General features: G+C 39.0%; 1 long non-coding RNA gene across 2 annotated transcripts in view; it reads left to right on the forward strand.

Annotated features, from left to right (window-relative positions):
* Positions 1–25,202, forward strand: part of LOC105073068 (uncharacterized) — a 60,409-nt gene that overhangs the window by 26,782 nt on the left and 8,425 nt on the right. The window contains exons 5-7 of one of the 2 annotated variants that reach the window (XR_012506157.1): positions 7,701–7,815; positions 13,786–14,090; positions 17,985–24,850. The exons of the other annotated variant lie outside the window; for it this stretch is intronic. This is a non-coding gene — a long non-coding RNA (uncharacterized LOC105073068). Of the gene's footprint in view, positions 1–7,700; positions 7,816–13,785; positions 14,091–17,984; positions 24,851–25,202 lie in introns of those variants that run through there. 2 annotated transcript variants of the gene reach the window in all.

Consider the following 25,202-nt stretch of genomic DNA (forward strand, 5'->3'; position numbering starts at 1 on the left):
TTACACTCATAAAGCTAACTCAGAGGGCTCTAGGGAGAGTACCTGGAAGTTCATACTGGAAAATTCTGTATCACCAGTTCATTAAAAAAAAAGTTTCTTTTTCTGTTTCTATAACTCTACAGTTCAGCCTAAGCCATGGACACAGATAGCCCCATGAAATTATCCATTTTATGAAATTTACTAACTCCTAGATGGAGGTATGAACTGAAAACAGATGCAGTGCCTCTCAGGCTTTGGGCAAAAAACTTCTTAATTGCCCTGTATCACATTTTCAGACTTTTTTTTAATCTGGATACAGAAATTCAGGGATTTTCTTTTCCACAGTCTTAACCTGAGTTTCAATGCCAAGTTATACATATTGAAGGCTGGTAACCAAGGGACCACATGCAACAGCGTCAGGGCTAAGTCTTGACTCAACATTGGATTTGAACAGATATTTCTGGTAACAGCAGAATACATTTACAGGTAAGTATCTTTCCTCTTGGTAATGAAGGCAGAAACATCATCTAGAAGTATTATGAATCAAAATAAGTTTTGGTTAATTTATACCTGAACACATAAGAAAATAAATTAAACCTGTTCTTTTTGAAGCAGAACTTGGGGGAGGGGGCTAACTCACCATTACTGCCGCCACTACCGCCACCAAAATTCGTCCTTACTCCTATTGCCACCTGTACTGCTCATTTGGTGCTTGTCATACGATCTTTTATTATCCTTAATGTCTCAAATGTTCATTTCTTCAAATTTAGTGGGCATAAGCAATGAATAAGCAATGAATAAGATTTACTATCTGTGTGTGTTGATTAAACTATCACTAAGTGGCTAGAAATGTCAAAACAAAGTAAACAAATGTGCTTCAATTACTTAAGTATTCAATAAATTTAACACATGAACTGAAGCAGAGTGTTCAAAACTTTCCCACCCTTTATGAAGGTGGATAAAGAAAAGAGGTTTAACAAAACTCCACGAAGCAGTTTCTGGAATTAAACAGCTGGGCTGTTTGCCACACCCCACAGCTTGGAATGTAGACAATCAGGGTTTAGGGTGTTTAAGTAAGACTCCAACCAAATTAAGATGATGCAAACCATTACAATAGATGGTACAGAAGGTCTGCCTCCTCCTACTCAAAATGCCTGGGAAACCGGAAATGCAAGTTCAATTAAGATGGCCTTTCTGCGTTAGAAAAGTAATTGTCACATGCCAGAGAAGTGAATAAATATTATTGATGTTTCTATGATCAAAGGAGACTGGGCTTTGCTATGTGACAGTCACTTGACTGCTCCCTTGCAAATCAACACAAGTTAATATGTTCATGATGACTGAACAATTACAATGGAAAAAAAAAAAAAAAACCCCGAAAACTTGCTTTTGATCCTTCCTAGGTGGGAAAACATTCAAGACATGTCCAGGGTGGAAGTAATTCAGGGTTCTCTCGGAAGCATAAAAAGTTAGCTACACTAGAGTGCATTTTAGTCAATGTGGGGACTCCGCTGAGCAAAGACATACTTAAGTTTTAGTACCCACTTGCATTGTAAGGCTGTCTGGCTTCCTATTTAGGGGTAATTTCCCACGGTGTGTAATCTTGTTGGGAGGCGGTATCTTATTTCCTGCTACATGGAGTAAAGAGGACAGGGTACACCCTGGTAGTCAGGTTAGTGGTAATGATTTAAGCCCTTCAATTGGATTTTTCATACATGACCTGGAATCTTTATTCTGTGATACAAACAAGGATAGAAGCAATTTATTCTGAGCATCAGTGCCCATGCCTAAGCCAGATAAGTGAGACGCTGAGAGATAAACCTTCAGAAGAGCCTTCTATCACTGTGGTTAGCTCCTGGTATTATATGTATGTATCTCCTTAAATATACATATCATTTAATATATATATCCTTAAATACATATGTATCCTTAAATATATCTAAATCTTTATCTATCTGATCTATCGCCTTAAGCTAGCCATAACATATTTCTGTTACTTGTTGTAAAACAGTGTCTTAATATACAGAGTGTAGATCAACACATGCAAAACTCCCCTGGGGAGATATGGAGAAATGGAATTGATTATCTGGTCTGGATGTGCACAGTTGAACGTTCTATAATATTCTGGTTTAGGAATTTAGTAATCCATGGCCAAGAGCTGTGAAACTGCTAATTCCATCATCCTGTGTCCATTTGGGAACAAGCTTTGGGAGACAGCATTGCTGCCACCAGACTATGGTAGCAGGAATTCAAGGCTGTGTGGTGGCATGGATCCTTCTGATAGACTTAGATGGTTTAAGAAAGGGAATTACAAATTCATATACCTAAATCTGAGAACTGGAAATAGGATATTTAGGTGTTTTCTTGCCCATCTTCCACTAGGCATCCCCTGTCCTTGGAAGCAGATTCACTTTTCTTATCTGATAATTCTTTCTCAGTTGTTTAAAGATTATTCTGCAAATCCCAGACTCCCAATTTACTACTATATATGAAATAGATAAACAACAAGGACCTACTGTATTGCAGAGGGAACTATACTCAATATCTTGTAATAACCTATCATGAAAAAGAATATAAGAAGGAATATATCTGTACAGTTGAAACACTGCACTATACACTGGAAATTGACACAACATTGTAGACTGACTACAGTTCAATTAAAAAAAAATTACTCTGTTGTCATGTTACCTTAGTGATTTCCTTGGAGAGGAAGTCTACTGCCTGCATGTCTCTCCCCATCCCTACCTCATTCAGACCTGCTACTAGAATTAGGTGTTAGTAGAGCATAGGGGATAAACTACAGATGAAACCTTGCAAGTTTGATTGATGTCACATACATGACAAGGAATGAAAGACTTGTCCATTTATACTGGAAAAAACCTGGAGGATATGTATAAAAACAGATTTTAGGGTGCTCAAACAAGCCTGAAACAGTTTGCTCAGATAAAATTCTCTCTTGTACTCTGAGCATGAGTACTTACATAACTTTGTTAAAACTTACTCATGCATGTTTTGAAGAAACTAATATAGTTAATCATTATCTCCAAGTGATTATAAAAAGAAACACATTTGAAAAATTGCTAGTTTGATGGATTTTGTAATTTTGGACATTTTGTCAACTCTTCTCTTTTCAGTCCCTCTGTATTGTCCCCTTAGCTGCCTACACTTGGTTTTATTTTCTGTCACAACCATCAGTGATACATTCAGTCTCACTAGGTTATGAGAAAAGATTAAGAAACATCTTACATATACCTTTCAGAATTCTTCCATCCTATTCTCTGAAACCCAAATCTTTTCCTCCACTTAGTTATAGCAGGAAGAGAGAGCTGAGAATGAAAATGTCAAAACCTGTCTTCATACACTCATTAAACACTTCTCTTCTAGACTTCTCCATTCCTCACTCACTTTTCTTTTCCAATAGATTATATTTGTCCCCCCCCCCCCACTAGAAGTTGCCCTTGTGATGGCCCTAACACTCATGCTTTTGATAAACTGCCCTTGAGAATAATTCTCTGGGAACTATTTTAGGGATAAGCAGCCTTTCTTTCTGTAGATTTAAATATAATGCAATTTAATGTTTTGCAAAAGAGAAAAAAAAATAATAGCAGTAGTTGTTTTCACAAAAAAAGAAGAAAAACCATTGGTATGGAATCTACAAAGGGCCAAAAAGTACATAATTATACTTTTTTAATTTACTCATGGTAGAAGAAAATAAGTTTAATGCTCTTTAAGAATTAGTATGAAAGCAACAGTAGAATAAGACTGAGGAAGGAAACCAAGGGAATCAAAAGAAAATATACTCCTGGACCATCTAACAAAATTATACATGATAAATGGGTTGTGCTAAGTGGCTGCTATTCACTTGTTTTAAGAAATACAGAGACACAATATCAAAATATCACTCTAAGAATACATGCTAGATACATTTGATAAGTATCCGAAGTGTTACAAATAACTGTGGGAAATGTATTGAACGCAGCTTCATTCTATAATTTAGAAGGTGCATTAGTTAGAGTTTTCCAGAGAAACAGAAGCAGTAGGTTATATACATACCTATACAGAGGGAAAGATTTATTTTTAGGAATTGACTCATATGATTGTGGGAACTGCCAAGACCAAAATCCGTAAGGCAGATTGAAAAGCTACAAATTCAGTTAAGAGTTGGTGTTGCAATCTTGAGTCTGAAGGCTGGAAATTCAGATGGAATTTCTATATTGCAGTTTGGAGAATTCCTTCTACTTTGGGCAACCTCAGTCTTTGCTTTTAAGGTCTTCAACTGATTCGATGAAGTTCACCCACATTCTGGAGGATAAACTACTTTACTCAAATCTACTAACTCAAATGCTGATTATATCTAAAAGGTACTTTTATAGCAACATCTAAACTATAGTTTGACCAAACAACTGGACACCATGGTCTAGCCAAGTTGACACTTAAAACTAACCATCATAGAAGGATACTTTGTAGCTAACCTACTTACAATTGCTTGCAGTCTTTTATGGTCATTATTTGCACTTGATTTTGCTAAATAATTTGAAATAACTTTTACTATCTTAAATATAGATTCTCGAGTAGTGCATTGTACTAGAATGTTCAGCCATGGCAAATTTCACCGCTGAATATATGCGAATACATTAGGTCTGTTCCTTTCTGCAAGTCAGCATCTGGTGGCCCATGCTTTCCTTAGTCACTTAACACAGCAGCCCACATACAAAAACAGTGTAAAGAACAGAGTAGACAAGGGCTATTTAAAATTACACAAATAAGAATTATGTCTTCAAAAATGAACATTTTGTCCTGACATATTGAGAATCAGAAAAATGAATTAAACAGGAGCACATACCAGGGTATTTTAAGTGGAGTAGCAGATTATAAACCTACATACTCACTGTCATGTGTTACAATTCACTTCTGTTGCTTGGCAGAGCCTACTCTTGGTTATATCTGGAGGCTTTCTATAAAGAACTTCTGAAAACATCCCTTGCTCATAAAGAAAAAAAAAAATCAAATGCCACCAAAGCTAATGGCACAACACTAACTGTTATTGAAGCAGAAATTGGGTCTGCTTCTCTCTGATATGACTTGATAATCCATGCCCCTCACAATTACTTTTGCTCTGCATCTTGCAATTAATCACTACATACAATACAATAGAAAAGTCATCTCAACAGATTGCTAAGTAAAGAAGATAGCCAAGGAAAGCCAGACATATGACTCATGTTTGGTTTCCGATAAAAAAAGGTTTTTTGTTTGTTTGTTTTTGTTTGGGTAATGAACAAAGATGCAGTGTTTTGCTGTGAATTCTTTTGTGGGATAACTAAATTTCCTTTTTGCATCACACTTCATTTTAAAATTTTCTTAGTGGTTTCATGAGTGTCTTTTCTCTTCAAGATTCTTTTCTCTTCAAGATTCTGTCTGTGTCCGGTAGAAGGAGCACTCAGCTGGAAAAAAAAAAAAAAGAAAAAATGAAATAGACTTAAAAAACAAAATTGCTAAAGTGCTAGCAGCCCTGAGACACAGCTCTGTTTGAAAGATTTGGCTGCTCTGAAGCTGAGCTGTAGTCTGTGCATGGGCAGTTTTATCTGAACTTGACCCAGAACGTAGTCATCAGGGCCACATGCTAAAAGGTTGGCCTGGCCTCCACCTTTGGTGACTTTACTCTTGGGAGGCTGTCAGAAGTGCTGGTCAGGCTCTCAGTTGCTAATGTCTCCAGAGGAAAATCTGTTCCCAAAGCTGGGGCCAACTTTCTGGACTTTTTATCTTCTGTTGGGTATTGACCTTCCCTGTTTTGTGAGCCTTCCAGTGTCATCTAGCTAATGGCTTTTACATTGTGTACAGCTTTTGTCCTTTAGTAGCCATGTTGATTCAAAATATGCAGCCCTACCTTACCAGAAGTAGACTGCATCCCATTTCTTAACTCTTTTATACTCTTCCTTGTCTCTCTTAAATTCAGATGTGCACAATGACCACCATATTGAATTCCAAAACTAAGTGTTACATCATCTAATTTAAATACTGTAATGTTGGATTTAACATTACTTATCTAATTTTGCTGAGTCCTAATTCTGCTTATTTCTTGATTGCCTTTGAGCCTCTGGCTGGGCTTCCTTTCAATTTAAAAAGCCTCCCTACCTAAAGGTTGCCTATTCTTCTACCCGTATTAGAAGGTCCAGCTCAAAGTCGATTCAGTCCATGCTTTGTTCTACCCCTCTTGTCTACTTGATTACTTCCTAGTTTGAAATATCACTTTACTTACTCTGTGTGATACACATAGTGTTTCTACTCATTGAAGATTAGCAAGTTAGCCTGGCAAGATGATCTTTGCGACCCTAGATTGCAAACTCTCCTGAGACAGGGGTTAAGCTCTTAGCATCTTCCACCAAATTTATTTGAGTGCTTCGGCTACAACAGGGAGGCTAGCACTTGTTAGAGAGATCATTTTGACTATCTCACTGCAAGTTAAAGATTTTCTATCTCCCTTTGGGTCCCATAGAAGATTCTGAACATTACCTTGATTCAATGTGTTTCACTGAGAGAATTTCAAATGGCATGTGGTAAGTATACATATATAAATATATATATATATATATATATATATATATATATATATATATATATATATACACACACACACACATATATATATGACTTCTAATGCATATACAAAGTAAAACTTGAAACTCATAATTTCATAAATATGCTTGTGGTAACGTGGACATTTTATAGGTATGTTAATAAGCAGATAAAGGGATTTTGCAAAGTTCAGGAAGTTGGTAGGTAAATATGGTAGACTGATTGCATCAACAGTACCCATCTGTTCATAATATGACTTGGCAGCTCCTCCCTCAAGAGGAGGTGTCCATTTTCCCACCTTTTGACTATGGGCTTGCCTTTTAACTTGTTTTGGACCACAGAATGTGGCCAACTGCTAATTCAAAGATTAGGTTTCAAAAGCCTTGTACATTTCTGCTTCCTCACCACCTTGCTGAGCAGTTAGAACGAGCAGAGCATGGGCTGGTCGGCTAGAGGATGAGGGAATCAATGAAGCAGAGCTGGGTCCTCCTGTCTGTGGACCTCCTAGGTCAACCAGCTCCCACGCATCCCCCAGCCATCTGCAAGAGCACAAGTGAGCCAGCCAAGATCAGCTACAGCTGGCTCAAATCAACAAAGCCATCCAGCTGACCCACAGATTCAGAGGCAAAAGAAATATTTATTATCATAAGCCACTGAGGTTTTTCTCAGTAGTATTATGTTGACAATGGATAGTAAATACCAAGAATGACCAAAATCTGAGAAACATTGGTTGATGTACTTTCCTAATTATTGTCTGATTTTTGATATGTATTCCGTAATAGGGCATGCTTCAACATCAATTCCAGAGCAGGCCATGGGAGAAAAACAGGTTGAAGCATTCTTTTTTCCCATTGTTATTCAAATAAGTAAACTCAGAATTTGCTCTATTTTTCTTCCCTGTGGAGTCCTCTTCCAAATACCTTTCTTATTATTACTCTAGATTCTAAAGCAGTGGGTAGGTGGAGGATAGTGAATGAGGTGTCAAAGAGGTCATCAAAGGAGGGGGAAGCATTCCAGTCATAATTGCTTTAATAAATATTCATTAACCTCTGTAATTGCTGACAAGTTTTAACTCCAACTATGATTGGCTTGTAGCCTGATACTCTATGACCTTGAAGATCTGAACTATTGTTTCTCTCTTTAAACAGAGCAACTTTCCTGAAGGAGGGCCTATGTCTATTCTTTCAGGATGCTATGGAAAGGGAGGAAGATTGAGTTTGGAGATGGGTGGTTCTGGCTTCACCTTTGTCTCTGTGGCCTTGGGTGAGTTACTTTATTTGTGAGTCTCAGTTTCTTCCTCTTAAAAAACAAGAATTATTTTTTTTTAAAAAAGAGATTTAAGATACTGTACATAAAGTATCTGGTATCAATACTCATATTAAAAAATAGCGGTTACTGCCACCCAGGCAGCTCATTGCTTCTTAGACATCGAGAACCTTCAGGTCTCATATTCTTGACTGATTGGGCACATTTCTCCAATCATCCTATCATCGTCCATTTGTGCTGCTGTAACAATACGCCATAGACTGGGTGGCTTATACTCAACAGAAATTTATTTCTCACAGTTCTGGAGGCTGGAAGTCTGAGATTAGGGTGCCACAATGGAGAGGTTCTGGTGAAGTCCCTTTCCCTGGGTGTACATGGCCGTCCTCTTGCTGTATCCTCACATGGTGGAAAGAGGGCCAGAGAGCTCCCTGGGGTCTTTTATAAGAGCACTTATCACATTCATGAGGGTTCCATCCTCACGACTTAATTACCTTCCAGTGCCCCACCTCCTATCACCACTACCCTGGGGATTAGGATATTTCAACATATGAATTTGGAGGAGGACATAAACATTCTCTAACATAACTTCATTAACATAATGAGGTTAAACCAATCTGAACTCTCCTCTTCCAAAGTCACTTTTATGAAACTGGGGACAGAGCCTTGACTTCGGCTACAGCTACGTCAATTTACACTTGTTGAACCAAGTTCAGTTGCTCTGCACTACTCATTTTATTGAATTTTTCCAATATTTTTTCCAGTATTTCCCTAGGTGTTGAAGCTAGGTTAAACATAGTAATCTTCCCAAGATGGTTTTCTTTTCCTTTTAATTTTTAAAATAATTGCTCCCATTGTTTTTTCAAACTGCAGCTATGTTTTCCCCAAACCATCTTGTGTTCCTCCTCACCAAAGTTTTACTAGAAGTATGTTGCATTTCAAGACTGTAAACTTGAATATCAATACAAACTAGAACCCCCAGACTGAAATGGATCTTGAAAGGACAATTAGTACATTCTTGTCTGATCAGAATTATTTAGAACCACATTATTCAAAGATTTTAGATCCCCTAAGCTCAGACTCCTTTTATTAGGCAAGGTTCTCCAGAGAAACAAAAGCAGTATAAATGGATGTTATAAGGAATTGGTTCACACAATTATGGACATTGATGGGTGCAAAATCTGCAGAAATGATGTCCCAATTAGGAGCCCGTCAGGCAGGAAGAGCCGATGGATGGGCCAGTGTGAAGGCAGGAGAGTTCTCTCTTCCTTGGGGAAGGGTCAGTATTTTGTTTTATTCAGGCCTTCAACTGACTGTATGAGGCCCACCCACATTATGAAGAGTAATCTGCTTTACTCAGTCTGCCAATGTAAAAGTTAAGCTCATCTGAAACACCCCCACTGAAACAAACACCCAGCATAATGTTTGCCCAAGTATGTGACCCCTGTGGCCCAGTCAAGTTGACATGCAAAATTAATCATCACATTCCTAGTTCTTCAGGTGAAGATCTGAGGCCTAGTGAGGTATAGAGATCTTCTCAAGGTGCAAATAATGACACATAAGATTGGAACCACTGATAATGCCAATAAATGCTTAAGAACCAGATCTCCAAGAGGGAAAAAAAAGAAGGTAGGGGAAGAAAGGCCTGGTTTGTAGCACTTGCCAATTGCCATGGTGGAAATGGGGGTGGTGATGGGAAGGAAGAAAGAATGAAAAAGCTAGAGGGGTTTTGCAAAATTGAAATGTGCCTTGACCTGAGCAGTGTAATTGAAGCAACTCCCTGCACCCAGGGAGCAAAACGAAGAAAGCAGCTATACTTGGAGTCATTCTCTCAGCCTTTACAAGAAGCAGATTCAGTCTTTGTAGGTGCGACTTAACACAGCACCCCCCAGATTCAGTCAGATAGGATCCAGTTGGGTCCATGGGCCCTGGAGAGGGGGATTTCGCAGCTTCTTTGAGGGAAGCAGACCAGTTCTCATGGCCTCTAGCTTAACTATCAGGAAATAGGCACAAAACAGCTTACTTATAATTATAAATTTTAAGACATCAGAACTAAAAACTGGGGAAAGTATTCCAGTTTTAAATATTCCATTTTAAACTGCTTTTGCTCAAACTCTAAATCACTAGACCCACACTGAAAGTTACAGGTTTGAGAACCTATTGATGCTTGAGGTTTAAATGATTAAATGGCCCACTCATTCACAATTTGATATACAAATTTTAAAATAATCCACATCAGATAAAGACTCACAGGATTTTCTTGATTCTTTTATTCTTTTCATCCCTAGAAGTTCTTCCTACACACAAATGCTGCAATCTGGAAATAATTCTGGAAGAGGTTTTTCTGCATTGAAAGGGCTAGAAGTCAGAGTAAAACAAACAAACAAACAAACGAACAAAACCCCCCAAATCAACACATTCTTATTTAACTATGGAGAGAATCCATTGTTCTGGGTGTTTGTATTCCAAGAAACCTCCTGTGATAGGAACATCTCTCCTCCCAAAGCAGGGTATCGTCTCCTTGCCCTCATGTGCTTAGAAAAGCCACTAGTTCACCAGTGAATTAGTAGATCTGTGGACCCACCAGCCACCAGTATCAGCAAGTTCTTATTAGATGTGAATTCGTGGCCCCACCTCAGACCTACTGAATCAGAGACCCTAGGGGTGGCGCCCAGCAGTGTCTTAATGCTCCCCCACCCCGGGTGATTCTGGTGCGTTCTAACATTTGAGAAGCCCTGCACTAGATAATACTTTTTCTTTGTTAAGACCAACATCCCCTCTCATCAGGCAACACTGAGAGCAAAACTGCATTTGTGAGGGAAGGAGCGTTCCACTTCAGTGAGGAGTTAGGTTGCACACCTTCAGCTAATCCCTTACCACTAGCTCTTTCTCTCTTCCAACCAAACAAGCCATTCTAATTTTAGCACCCCAGATGTGATGGATGATGAACTACTGTGATGTCATCTCTCCTGAAGGGCTTACAAGATTAAGTATATAATTGTACTCACAGTTATGCTGTATTGCAGTGAAAGGATGTGAAGCACAAAAAGCAATGAGAAAAGGCATCTGGGCAAAGTCTGGAGGAAACCAGGTGCAAACCTCCAGAGGTTCTCTCCCCAGGAGTCACACAGATCGCACTTCATTCCTGCAGCATCTAGTTGTGACAACACATGTAAAATGTTATCAGCCGCGAAGCTCATTAGAGACCTGTTGCTCTGGGTTTTTGTTTGGGGCAGATCATGTAGGCATCCTCTGCTCAGTGTCTACCAAAATTCCAGGCTCCCAGAAGGAAAGCAGGTGTTCACAATAAACCACATTGTTGGTATAAGCAGTTGGGTATATATTGGGCCACTCTTATCAGTTCTGGGGATGGTGGGAACCCTCCCAAAAGCCATGTTTCCAGCTGCCAGCTAAGGGCTGACTGTGTAAACAGACTGTTCAGAGAATAGCTGTCAACTGTTTCCTACACACCTCCCTTCTGTTTCCTGTATCTGTGAAATGGTCATGAGGACCTATTTTATATGGTTTATATAAAGATTACATGAGATAATATATGTAAAACATGTACAACTTTGACTGACTTAGAATAATCCCTTAAGAAATGTTACCTGAAGTTGATATAATTTGTGTTGAAGAAGACACCCAGCCACCAGAAGCAGATGTTAGCAGTCAAGGGTGGGTCGTAGTTAGTGTTTGTCTCTTCCCGGTGCTCAGGACATGGTCCAGCACACAGTAGATGCCTTTTTAAGTATCTGATGATGATGGGATGGTTTCTACCTTCAAATCTAACCCCTCTGTTTTACCTTTGAAGTTCTCCCGTGGGAACTTTCTTCTAACTAGTTTGTCTTGAGTCTGTCTCTAGGATGCTCCACTGTGTAGAAGACTTGTTTTCTGTGGTCACCAAAAATGGATGTGACACCTCTCCAGAGTTATACACAATTATATATATATATATTTTGCCTTGAACCTTTTAGTTCCTGCTATATTTGACACCTAAGCCCTTTCTGAGCTCAGATTCCAGGATAGGATATTGCCTGTCTTTCACTTGAAACTTTCTTAAGTCTAACACTGGGACAACCATCATCATTTCTAAAAGAGCCTTTTTGTTTGTTACTCATATGCTCATTTCCAGGTGTTCAGATTTACAGTCTTGGAGTTGTTTCAAATTCTTCTTGCCTACATAAAGTTATCAAGTCTGATTTACTGCTTACTGTATAGAGCCCTACTGATGTTCAGTTATTACTGACCATCATGTTGGAAAATTTCAGAGCTATGGCCTTCAATGGGTTTCCCTGTTGTACAGCATCTTTAAATTTTAGTGCCTCTTGTCTACACCATCATAAATAGGTGTGTGGTCATTGCAGAATCCCTTGGTCATCACAGGCATACCTTGTTTTATTCTGCTTGGTTTTATCGCAGATCATTTGATTTTTTTACAAATTGAAGGTTTGTGGCAACCCTGCATCGAGTAAGCCAATTTGTGCCATTTTTTTCCACAGCATTTTCTCACTTTGTGTCTCTGTGTTACATTTTGGTGTTTTTAGCAATATTTTAAACATTTTCATCATTATTGCATTTGTTATGGTGATCTGTGATCAATCGACATTTGGGCTATTATTATAATTGTTTTGGGGTGACATGAACTGTGCCCATATAAGAGGGTGAACTTAATCACTTATTGAAATGACAACAAAGGATTTAGAATATTATGTAAACTTAGTTGATACAGCAAAGGCAGCATTTGAGAGGATTGACTCCAATTTTAAAAGAAATTCTATTATGGGTAAATGCCATCAAACAGCAGTGCATGCCTCAGAGAAATCATTCCTGAAAGGCAGAGCCAATCAATGCAGCAAACTTCACTGTTGTCTTATTTTAAGAAATTGCCCAAGCCACGTCAGCCTTCAGCAACCATCATCCTGATCAATCATCAGACCCCAACGTTGAGGCAAGACCTTCCAACAGCAAAAAGATTATGACTTGATGACATCTCAGATGATGGTTAGCATTGTTTAACAATAAATTATATTTAAATTAAGGTATGTACATTGGGTTTTTTAGATAAAATGCTATTGCATACTTAATAGACTACAGTATAGTGTTAACATAAGTTTTCATATGATCCAGCAATTCCACTCCTGGGCATGTATCCAGAGGGAACTCTAAATCTAAAAGATACATACACCCCAATGTTCATAGCAGCACTATTTACAATAGCCAAGACATGGAAACAACCTTAATGTCCACCAACAGATGACTGGGTAAAGAAGCTGTGGTATATTTACACAATGGAATACTACCCAGTGATGAAAAAGAATAAAATAATGCCATTTGCAGCAACATGGATGGACCTAGAGATTGTCATTCTAAATGAAGTAAGCCAGAGAGAGAAAGAAAAATACCATGTGATATCACTCATATGTGGAATCTAAGAAAAGAAGACACTAATGAACTTTATCTAAAAAACAGAAACAGACTCACAGACATAGTAAACAAACTTATGGTTACCTGGGGAAATGGGGTGGGAGGGGATACATTGGGAGTTCAAGATTTGCAAATATTAGCTACTATATATAAAATAGATAAACAACAAGTTTATACTGTATAGCACAGGGAACTATGTTCAATGTCTTGTAGTAACCAATAATGAAAAAGAATATGAAATCGGATATATGTATGTATATGTATGACTGAAACATTATGCTGTACACCAGAAATTGACACATTGTAAACTGAACATACTTCAACAAAAAGAACGTTTTATAGGCACTGGTAACCGAAAATATGTATGACTCACCTTATTGCCATATTTGCTTTACTGCAGTGATCTGGAACCAAACTTGCAATATTTCTAGGGTGTGACTCTACTAAAACTATCTGCTGAGGGTCGACTATATATTAAGTACATTTTAACTCTTTGGCCTCTATTTAATATCTGTATTATTTTTTTCTAAAATGTCCTACTTTCAGCCAAGAAGACCTCCTTGTGCCATACGTGAACAAGCTCTTCTCTCAACCAGTCTAAGTCCAGTAGTTTCTTCAGGGCCTCACACCACTCACTTGAAGCCTTCGCTAACATTGAAGATGGTGTCTTCATAGTATGCCTTTCTTAGAGAGAGCAGGCTAGCAATGTCAGAGAAAGGACATACAGAGTGAAAGCCAAATCATAAATTAGGATTTAGATGCTGATTACATCATGGATCAAGGAGGACCAACCTCTGAAGTGCTTTGTTTAACCAATCACCAGGGCTCAAGGCAGAGACTGGCTCTGAGAGGTGAGTGCAGATGACAAGTGGCTGCATCTGCCTGAGGGAGGGGATTCCAGGACCAACATGTGGTCTGATCAAGGGGGGCTACAAAAAGCATGCTGATCATTTTCTCCATTTTCACTTCTCTCAACAGCTAAATAAAGAGCCAAGTGCTACATTAACATAGTAAATAGGAAGAGGACTGACAGGGGTCATTGAAAGACCAACTCACTGGATTTTAGAGGGGAGAGACATAAAATGTGGAGAGATCAAGAGATGGGAGCCCTCCTGTTGCTGGCAATTAGGTTCTTGACTCATCACAGGAAGAATTCAGAGATGAGGCACGAAGGTCAGGAAAGTAAAGTGAGGATTTACTAAGCTATAGATAGTAACCTCTCAAGGGGGGCGCGGGCAGACTCAGGTGAGGTGCTGAGCTGAGTTTCTTTGGCAAGTTGGTTACATGGGGTGGAAAAATGAATGGGCAGAGTATTTATTGGGGTGGGAAGAGTTTGAGAATATATTCCCTGATTTCCATCCGAGCTCCGCCTTCCCAAGAGGAGAAGGAATTTCGTCCTTATTTAGTCTGGATCAGAAATGTCATGGTGTTGGTGCATGATGGGCACTTCTAATCTGCAAGGCAAATTTTATTATGAGGGCATAATGAGCAAAAGGTTATACTCAGACCCTAGAGATTTCCTGCATCTTCCCACCTTTCTTTGCCTGCTTCTAGGATACTTCTCACCTCAAAATGTGTGATTTCTTATCAGTCTGGAGGTTCCTGCTTTTCTCTGTCTGCCCAAGGATCCCTATTGTTCACAAGATGTGTGGTTTCCTGCCATTTGGCTCGTGCCGGACTTTTCTGCTCATGTCCAGCTATCTGCCTGCTGTAACACTCCCACTGGCCAAATTGGCTATTTTGTGAGAATTTTAAAAAGACCTATCTTACTCCAGATCCTTTACTTCCATGAGCCAGAAATTTTCGTAACAACCATACGATGCACAACACAGTTCCGCAGCAGCCCTGATCTGCAGAGCAGGGACTAGAACATGGGCTTCTTTAGATTAAGACTGGTGCTCGAGCACCATGATGTCTCCCCATGGGGCTGCTCCTGCCCGGGGATTTCTTTATAGCCCATTTCTGCAAGGTTTCTTAAAAAGCCCTCCAACTGAGTATAAGTTGCTTGAAATAGGTGTCATCGTTTCTTGTATTTCCTTTGGCTCCCCCAGAGTGGCGTTCTGCTGTGGGCCCTCAGGAAATGTATCTTATGTAAATACCACCTACAATGTATTAGGCCCCAGGATTGCTTCTCAATTGTCTGGCAACATCACCCTGCGGGGATGTTCCCTTTCTGCAGGATTCTTTTTCTTACTAACGGCAGCAGCCTTAATGAATTGGTGTGTAGCTAACAGACAAAACACTCTTAAGGCTCAGTGGATGGCTCCCTTTTGCTTCTCATTTTTCTTGTCCTTTGTAAGCTGACCATCCTCAGTGCCCATCTGTTAGATCAGGCAGATAAGCTAGATATGAGCAGAGAAAAGGAGACTCAGACTAAATGGCAGGAATTGGGCAGGAAGGAGGGGCACAGACCAAACACAGGAAACCACACATCATGTAAGCACCAGGGTCCCTGGACAGAGAAAGAAAAGCAGGAACCTCTGGGCCATAAGTGATCACACATTTTGAAGTGACAAGTGGCCTGGAGGCTGACAAAGAAAGGTAGGAAAAGGCAGGAATCTCCAGTGTTTGACTGTAACTTTTTGCTTATTATGCCCTCATTATAATAAAATTAGCCTTGCAGATGAGAAGTACCCATCATGCACTGATGCCATGACACTTCTGATCCAGACTAAATAAGGACAAAAATCCCTCCTTCCTGCAGGAAAGTGGAGTTGGGATAAAAATCAGGAAATAAGACCCCAAACTCTTCCCTCCCCAATGACTATTCTTCCCATTCATGTTTACACTCTATGTAACCAACTCTCCAAAGAAACCCAGGGCAGCCGCTCACCTGAGCCTGCCTGCTCTCCCCTTGAAGAGTGTACTATCCATCCCTTGATAAATCCTCACTGTACTTTTTAACCACCGAATTCTTTCTGGGACAGGACGAGAACCTGGACACCAGCTACACCTACAGGCAACATATCTGTGTCCAAGCATTAGTCGGGTACTGCAGATGCTGCCTTCAAGATGTCTTTCCTATTAGCTCCTTGATTTCCTTTCTCACTGCCATCACTTATGAAGCCCATTCTTTTTTTCCCCTTAGAAAAATTCATTCCCAGTTGCACTAATAAATCAAAGTAGATTAGAGAGAGAATCAGAAGATCCAGTCTCAACTTGGTTGTGACACTGGCCATGGTACGACACTCAGCAAGTCATTTACCTGTACTTTCCCAACTTATCAACTGAGTTGAACTAAGCAATTCCAGGGTCACCTCCACCCAGTGATCTCTGCCTGAAATACATTGCTCTGTCCTCCTCTCTTGACTGTTCACTCAATCACATTTTAGCCCAGTTTCCTGCTCCAATCAGCCTCCTGCAACCTGTCAGATTGTGAGTAGTTGTCTTGTAACACCTTGTGCTTACCTCAACTACACTACTCCAGTCATTCATCCAGCAGCAATTAGGTCTCTACCATGTGTGAAGCACTTATGGCTTCTTGACACACTCAATCTGCTCCATGTCTATGCCTCAGGGTGTGAATGTTGCTTTGTATCTACTTGTGTTTTTCTTTTCTAAAACAAACACTAATTACTTTGAAGACCAGATTATGCCGTATTTACTTTACATGCAGCGCCTCACTGAATCTTAACAAATAGTTTCTAAATGAGTGATCAAATCTTCTTCCAACACATGATTCTAAGCATTTTTGAATCCAAAAGCTCTGGCTTTTGCCCTTCATGATGGCCATATGTCTTTGCCACCAGTGGTTTAAATAAACCAACAAATAAAGACAGAATACAGAAATAAATAAAGAAACAAGACAAAGCCAACAAATAATGAAAAATAAACTGTGCACATTAATCTACACGCAATAAAAAAAAATTCAAAGACCATGTTTAATAGTAGCATGCATGCCCCCAAAACCAACAACCAGTTTGGTTTTGCTCAGCATGCACATCAAACACCAAGTCCAGCACTGCATTCACACAGGCGGTTTCAACACGTTCTTGAAACATATACGCTAATAAAAATTATGTTGAGTTAAAAAGTTTACAAAGTTTAAAGTAGCATTCCCCGTTGCATGTGTCTTCATTTTCTTTTATCCATGTTTTAAAATTGTTTAAAGCCTTCTCACATTAACGCTTATATCATGACACAGACAGGGTTAGTTTATTCAGTTTGAGATGGCTCAGGTCCAGAATAAATAATAAAATTGAACTTTATTGCTCAAACATTTCTCTTCAATATCAGCATTTCATTTCATTTTTAAATAATTGCACTAATGGTGATTTGCAGTCACAAAGCATTTGCTATGTATTTCCCTCAATGGCCACCAGGTGGCAGTGCAATATCATAACATCAACAGCATTTTATTTTGTTCTGTGAGTCTTCTGTTTTTCCAAAGTGTAGAACAAGTGGTTTTTTTAAACTTTATGTATTTATTTCACAATATCATATTTTTAAACTGAAGTATAGTTTATGTATAATATTATATGTTACAGGTATGTGATACAGTGATTCACAATTTTTAAAGGTTATACTCCATTTATAGTTATTATAAAATATTGGCTATATTCCCCATGTTGTACAATACATCCTTGTAGCTTATTTTATACCTGACAGTTTGTATCTCTTAATCCTCCACCTCCATCTTGCCCCTCTCCCTTCCTTCTCTCCTCTTGTAACCACTAGTTCCTTCTCTACATCTGTGAGTCTGTTTCTTTTCTGTTATATTCACTAGTTTGTTGTATTTTTTTTAGATTCCACATATAAGTGAAATCCTTCAATATTTGTCCTTCTCTGCATATGGCCTCCAAGTCCATCTATGCTGTACACCAGAAACTAATACAAAATTTTAAATCAACTGTACTTCAATTAAAAAGCAAACAAACAACCCATTTTAAATATGGACAGAAGAGCTGAATATTTTTCCAAAAGAAGAAATGCAGGTGGCCAACAGGAAAATGAAAATTTGCTCAACATTGCCAATATCAGGGAAATGCAAATCAAAACCACATTGAGACTCCATCCCACACCTGTCAGAATGGCCATCATCAAATAGAACACAAATAACAAATATTGGCAAGGATATGGAGAAAAGGGAACCCTTGTACACTGTTGGTGGGAATGTAAATTGGTGCAGCTACCATGGAAAACAATATGGAGCTTTCTTAAAAACCCAAAACCAGAACCACCACATGGCCCAACAATTCCACTTCTGAGCATATATACCTGAGAAAAACAAAAACATTGATTCTTTAAAAAGATACATACACCCTGCTATTAACAACAGCACCTCTTACAATTGCCAAGACATGGAAGCATCTCAAGTGCACATCGATAGATGAATGGATAAAGAAGATATAGCACACATATGTAATGGAATACAACTCAGTCACAAAAAAGAAGGATATTTTGCTATTTGTGGCTCTCCATTCACTTTTTTTCCCCCACTTCAAAAACCGGAATTTTGTAACTGGCATAAACATTTCCATTGCATCAAAAACAACAGAATGCCTAGAAATAAACCTAACCAAGGAGGTTACCTGTACTCTGGAAACTGTAAAACATTGATGAAGGAAATTGAATATGATACAAAGAAATGGGAAGACATCTTGTGCTCTTGCACTGGAAGAAACAACACTATCAAAATGGCCACAGTACCCAAAGCAATCCACAGATCCTATGCAACCCCTGTCAAAATACCAACATTTCTCACAGAACTAGAACAAGCAATTCCAAAATTAATATGGAACCATAAAAGACCCTGAGACGCCAAAGCAATCTTTTGTAGGTCTTTAGTTTTTTTTTTTTTTTTTTGCTCTTTCTTCTTTTTGTTCTCTTTTCTTGCGGTTTGATGACTAGAGAAATTCCTTTCACATTACTGTAAAGCTGGTTTGGTGGTGCTGAAATCTTTTAGCTTTTGTTTATCTGTGAAGCTTTTGATTTCTCCGTCAAATATGAACCAGAGCCTTGCTGGATAGAGTATTGTTGGTTGTAAGTTTTTCCCTTTTATTACTTTAAATATATCTTGCCACTCCCTTCTGGCCTGTAGAGTTTCTGCTGAAAAATCAGCCGATAACCTTATGGGAGTTCCCTTGTATGTTATTTGTTGCTTTTCTCTTGCTGATTTTAATATTTTCTCCTTATCCTTAATTTTTGTCAGTTTGATTCCTATGTGTCTTGGTATGTTCCTCTTTGGGTTGATCCTGTGTGGTACCTTCTGTGCTTCCTGGACTTGGGTGACTGTTTCCTTTCCCAAGTTGGGGAAGTTTTTGGTTATTAACTCTTCACATATTTCCTCAGATCCTTTCACTCTCTCTCCTCTTTCTGGGACCCTATAATGCAAATATTAGTGCGCTTCATGTTGTCTCAGAGTTCTCTTTAATTATCCTCATTTCTTTTCATTCTTTTTCCTTTTTTTCTGTTCTGCAGTAGTATTTCCACTAATCTGTCTTCTAGCTTACTGATCCTTTCTGCCTCATTTAGTCTATTCTTGGTTCCTTTTAGTGTGTTATTCACTTCAGTAATTTTATTCAACTCTGAGTATTTTTTATATTTTCCAACTCTTTACTAAAAACTTTGCTCTGTGCATCTATACTCCTCTTGAGTTCTCTGAACATCTTTGCCATCATTACTTTAAAATCTTTCTCAGATAAATTGCCTATCTCCTTACCACTTATTTCTTCTTCTGGGATTTTATCTTGTGCATTGGCCTGGAAGATATTCCTCTGCCACCTCATGTTGTCTATCTTTCTATTGTATTTTTAGGGAGGTTAGTTAACTTCTTCACCTTGGAGAAGTGGCCTTCTATGGGAGACGTCCTGTGCATCCCAGCAGTGCAATCCTTTCTTGTCACCCAAAGGCCAGGATCCAGCCTGTCCCAGTGTAGAGTTTGGCTTCTGTTTGTGGATTCCTTCCACAGGCTTTGGGATTATTATTTTCTTATTTCTGGTATCTGCCCTCGGTGGATGAGGCTGGACTAGAGGCTTATGCAGTTTTCCTGGCAGGAGGAGTCAGTACCTGCCCACATCTGGGTAAAGCTTGGTCCTGGACCTCAGCTGGGTAGGGCCGTGTCTAGAGGTGTTCGTGGCTCAGGAGGTCTGCTGATGGGTGGGGCTGTGTCCTCACCCAGTATGTTGTTTGGCCTGAGGCTTCCCAGCCCCAAGCCTACAGGCTCTTGGGTGGGGCTAAATCTTGGTGCTAATGAGCCAATCAAAATATCAGACTCCATGAAAGCTCATGTAGATGAACACTTCCAGAATGGTCCACCCCTAGCTTTTATGTCCCCTGGGTGAGCTGCAGCTATCCCCCAGCTTCCCAGGAGAACTTCCAAATCCAAAACCAGCAGGCAGATCTGGCCCAAGTTCCTATGAAATCACTGCCTCTGTCCTTGAATCTGGCAAGTGCCAGGTTCTGTGTGCACTTCCCAAGAGAACAAAATCTCTGTACCCCACCCCCCACCCCAGTCCCATGGAGCTCCTGGAGTTAATCCCCACTGGCTTTCAAAGCCAGATGTCCTGGGGTCTCCATCTCCCACTGCCAGAACCCTGGGCTGGGGAGCCTGATGTGGGGCTCAGAACTCTCACTCCTGGGGGAGAGCCTCTGTGAATTAATTATTCTTCAGCTTGTGGGTCTCCCACCCGGGGGGTAATGGAGTCCGATTATATCTCTAGCACACCCCTCCTACCATCCCACTGTGGTTCCCTCTTCATGTTTCCAGTTGAAGATCTTTTTTGCTAGACTCCAGTCTTTTTTTCCAATGGTTGTTTAGCAGTCAGTTGCGGTTTTGTTGTAGTTGCAAGGAGAGGTGAGCTTGTGGTTCTACTGCTCTGCCATCTTGACTGGAAATCCCAACAAGTTGTTTTTTGAATAGCCAAAAAGTTAATGGGACTTTTTAGAATATAGATCAACCAAATTAAAAAAAATATATATATATATGTAAAAAATTGAATTTAATTTAATCCCTTCTGCTTGAAATTAAAAAAAAAAAAAAGAAAAATTACCATATATGTTCATTCTCAGCCCTAGATTTCTTCATAGTGGCCAAGAACACAAGCTTTATAATTAGACAGATATAGGATCGAGTTTTTTTTCTTTAGAAACAACCAAGAATTTTTATCTTAGGTAAGTTTCTAAATCTCCTCAAACCTTTGTTTTCAAGTGTAAACATTTACAACACCCACCCCATCCCATATTAGGTAAGAGGATGTTTGCAAAGTGCTCAGGCCACATAGTTCTCAATAAATGCTAGTATTAATAGTAGTAATCAACTATACTTTAATAAAAATAAATGAATAAATAATATTTTATTATTAGATTCAAAATCTTGGCAGATTGGTAATAGTTGAAATAAAAAGCCTTTACCTTGAGCTTAAGAAAGGAGAAAGAAAAGTACAAAGATAAAAAAGGGGGGAGGGGGTACTATCTAACAGGTTTTGCAAGAGAAACGCTGATATACGGTAAAAAAAGAACATCACTTTCAGAGCCATCAGGACCAGAGTTGGTGATACTAACTGCTGTTTAGGACCATGCATTCAGTACTTTACTTCACTTAATCTCAGTGTTTTAATTTGTAAATCAGAACTCATAACTCTTTTAGGGCTAATATGAGATAAAACAAGCTAATACACGTAAAGTGCTTGACAAACAGTAAACATTCAAGGTTGCTATTTTTCTTTGTAGTCTTTTATAAAAATTAACAAAGAAACTGCATATTAAATTTTAATTTTACTATTTTTGTGGGGCTCGAGCTGTCTCAGAAGTCCATAGAGCATACAGATCTAGCAAACCCCTACGTTTCTTCATGTAAATGTTAATGTTACAGGTTTTCATAATCTAAAAAACTTTTATCCAAACCTATAAATTACCTTCAATCTTCAGCAGCTTTCTTTAAGCTTCCATTCTCTGGCTGAGATGTTAATGAGTATTGGGATGACAAGACAAAGAATCAGAAAAGACAGAGAATTAATCCACTAAATGGAAACACAGTCACTGCATGATCTATGTTTTAAAAGATTATAAGAAATGAACTCTTTCAAAGTGATGTCTAAGGATTTTTCCCTGGCGGTTAAGAGAATTAAATTATGGAGTAAAGGAAGTAGAAAAACAAACAGATTGTATTGAGACTGGTTGATCAATGTTGTCTAAACAGTTGATGCGAGTCAGGGTAAACAACACTGATAGTGGCAGTGTGAGGAAATCGTTCTGTGTGCCTACTCTTCAATACATAAGTAAAAGTTCCATGGACTCGAGTCTGCATGTTCACTAAGAGGAAACTAGATCATAGAGAACACTAGCCCTATTTAGAGAAGAGGATCTTGCCCAAGACAAGGTAAATCCTAGAATATTAATTTTCAGCAACAGCATCAGCTACCTACTCGTTGATCATATTTCTCTTTGTTTTCAAAGAGATCAGGATATTTCAAAATGTTGGAAAAATTCATCCCTCATATTGTCAAACCAGTTCTTTTACCAACGAAGAGACTGAGATCTTGAGAGATGCCATGAGTTGTTCCTGGCTGCACAGGTTCTTCGTAGCACAATTTGCCTAATTTCCAAACCAATACTCCTCCCATCTTTGCACTCTGCCTCAAGATAAATTAGATTCCCACTTAATTCTTTATTTACCTTTAACTAATTGGGCTGCCTTCCTTTACATAGCAGACCAAAGAGTTGCCAATGGTAAAAACAGACTTATCAAATGAAGGCCGCTTCGTAAACCCCAATTCAAAAGATCCCTCTACTGGATATTTTCAGAAATCTGGAGGGATTCCTGATCCTTGCATTTCTTATTTATTCAGGGTGCAAGAGTGTAAACAACCTAAAATACCTTAAAAAGGCCAGTTTAGCGACTGCTGATCTTGAACACCAAACTGAGAGAATAATGGAATAACAGTTTGATCTAGGGAATAAACAGCATGGAAAGCCAAACACTTAACTGAATTGGTTGTCCTTTCAATCTCGCCTTTCATTCCCAGGGTGGTAGAAGGGTGTTTGGAGGGCTGCATTATGTTGCTCACTCCCTCTGGCCAAAGAGGCCAGGGCTTCTCATTAATTTAATGGGAAACTGCTAAGCCCTTACCATTCTCACCATGAAATGCACCGCAGGCAGCACTACCTGTCATCCCGATTTATTACTGTCTGATAGCTAGAGTGCTGCTGGCCTTACAACATCTTAAGGAATCCACTCTCTTTTGGTAGGGTTTGGATTTCAGTATTTCAGTATAGGAGGAGCACATTTTAAATGCCAAGTAATAAACAAAAACATGTTAATGAGATTTTTTTTAAAAAAATAATTGCATTCTTTAAAAGAGGGTGATATGGGGGGAATAGAATCCAAATGACAGTAGAGTGTGGTTGAGAGGCGATGCTTTCTCTTTTTAAGGTTGTAGGCAACGTCCCTACTTTGCAATTTGCTGATTAAATGCTAATTTAAAGGAGACATAAAATATACTTACTCTCTTAGAAATTCCACTACAAATCAGACTAAAATATCCTATGGAACTGGATGGTTAACCTTCTTATTTAAAGATGAGGAATGTAGGCTGAGAGAAGTTGAGCAATTGGGTACAGATCCCACAGCCAGTAAGAATCAGGGGTGGAGGGAATCCAGGTCCTGTAATTCCTCAGCTGGCACCGAGCTTCCGTGATACCCAGTTGTTCTTTGTTGAACCTATTCTGAGGTTGGTTCATCTGGCAGGTGGAAGGAATAAGGCAAATTGCTCTTACAGGGCAGAATTTTTGTTGGAGATACAGGTGGGCTGGTGGGTGGAGAATATCTAGTTTGACCCTGTTTTATAAAGAAGATGGCTTTTGAAACTACCATGGGTTGGATCAACATAGAGCTAGGTCTGGTACAATGAAAAGATCATGAACTCACCGTTGGGGCTTCCAGTATGCAACCACAGATTTGTTTAGGTGGTGAGGCGGGGGCAGTCACGGCTCTCTTAACTCTTTAGTTTCCTCAAGCACAAATAGCAACAAAAATGTAAGCCTCAGAAGAGCTGTTTAATGGTTAAATTTTGGGTAGAATTATGTAAAACATCCGGCAGAATGATTCACTTGTATTTGGTGTTTAATAAACATTTAAAAATAATTGACCAGCTTTCTAAGGCAATTCACCATTTAAACTTAAATCTGAGATTAAAGCTATGCTTAGGGAAAGCAAGCAGTGAGGGAGGCTCTGAGGCTGGTATGTTCTACAATTTGATAAATGAACCACAGAACTTTAAAAACATTAGAAGCATGTCAGTGTTGTATTTCATTTGTCTAGGAAATACAATGCCTTCTAATAAGTTAACAAATCATAAGGCCATCTAGGTCCCTATTTCCTAGACATTCTATCTAACTTTAGTACATCTCAGTCTTAGCATTGCTGGAACATAATAGGAACAACTGAGGAGGCACCAAAAAAGCCTCTGAACGCAACACATTGTAACTGACAGAGTTCTCTCATTATACTCTTCTTCCGTTTGTGCTGTGTTGTAGGCAAGATGATTCTCATTTGTCCTGTGATTGTTATTTTCTGCATGTTATTGATCTAAGGCAAATAGGATTCAGAGGAGAAAGTGCTTTCCTGAGCTTTTGTCCTTTCATGTATCAATAAAATACATCAAAGGAGCAATTTGGAGATCTCTCTGATTGTTATTCTTCACACAGTTTTGCCATGTGGATGGATATTGGGAGAACAAGTGTTCCATTGGTCCTAAGAGAATTAATAACAATATATTCTCAACTAAATATAGGCCATCTTGCCTGCCTGGTATTCATGAGGTTCTCGGGAAATATCACTGAATAAGACACAGGTGTCCTCCGGGAGCTCACAACTTAGTGCTTGTTCATTAAGCTCCTACAAAAATTTACAGAGCTGATGTTTTAGAAAAAAAAAAGAAAGAGAAACTACAGACCAGTGTTTGAGGAGCAGCAGTGTAACCAACAGAAGCTTATTGTAAGAGAAAGAAAGAGAAAGAAGGATT

Source organism: Camelus bactrianus, chromosome 1, assembly GCF_048773025.1.
Source record: "Camelus bactrianus isolate YW-2024 breed Bactrian camel chromosome 1, ASM4877302v1, whole genome shotgun sequence".
Lineage (NCBI taxonomy): Eukaryota > Metazoa > Chordata > Mammalia > Artiodactyla > Camelidae > Camelus > Camelus bactrianus.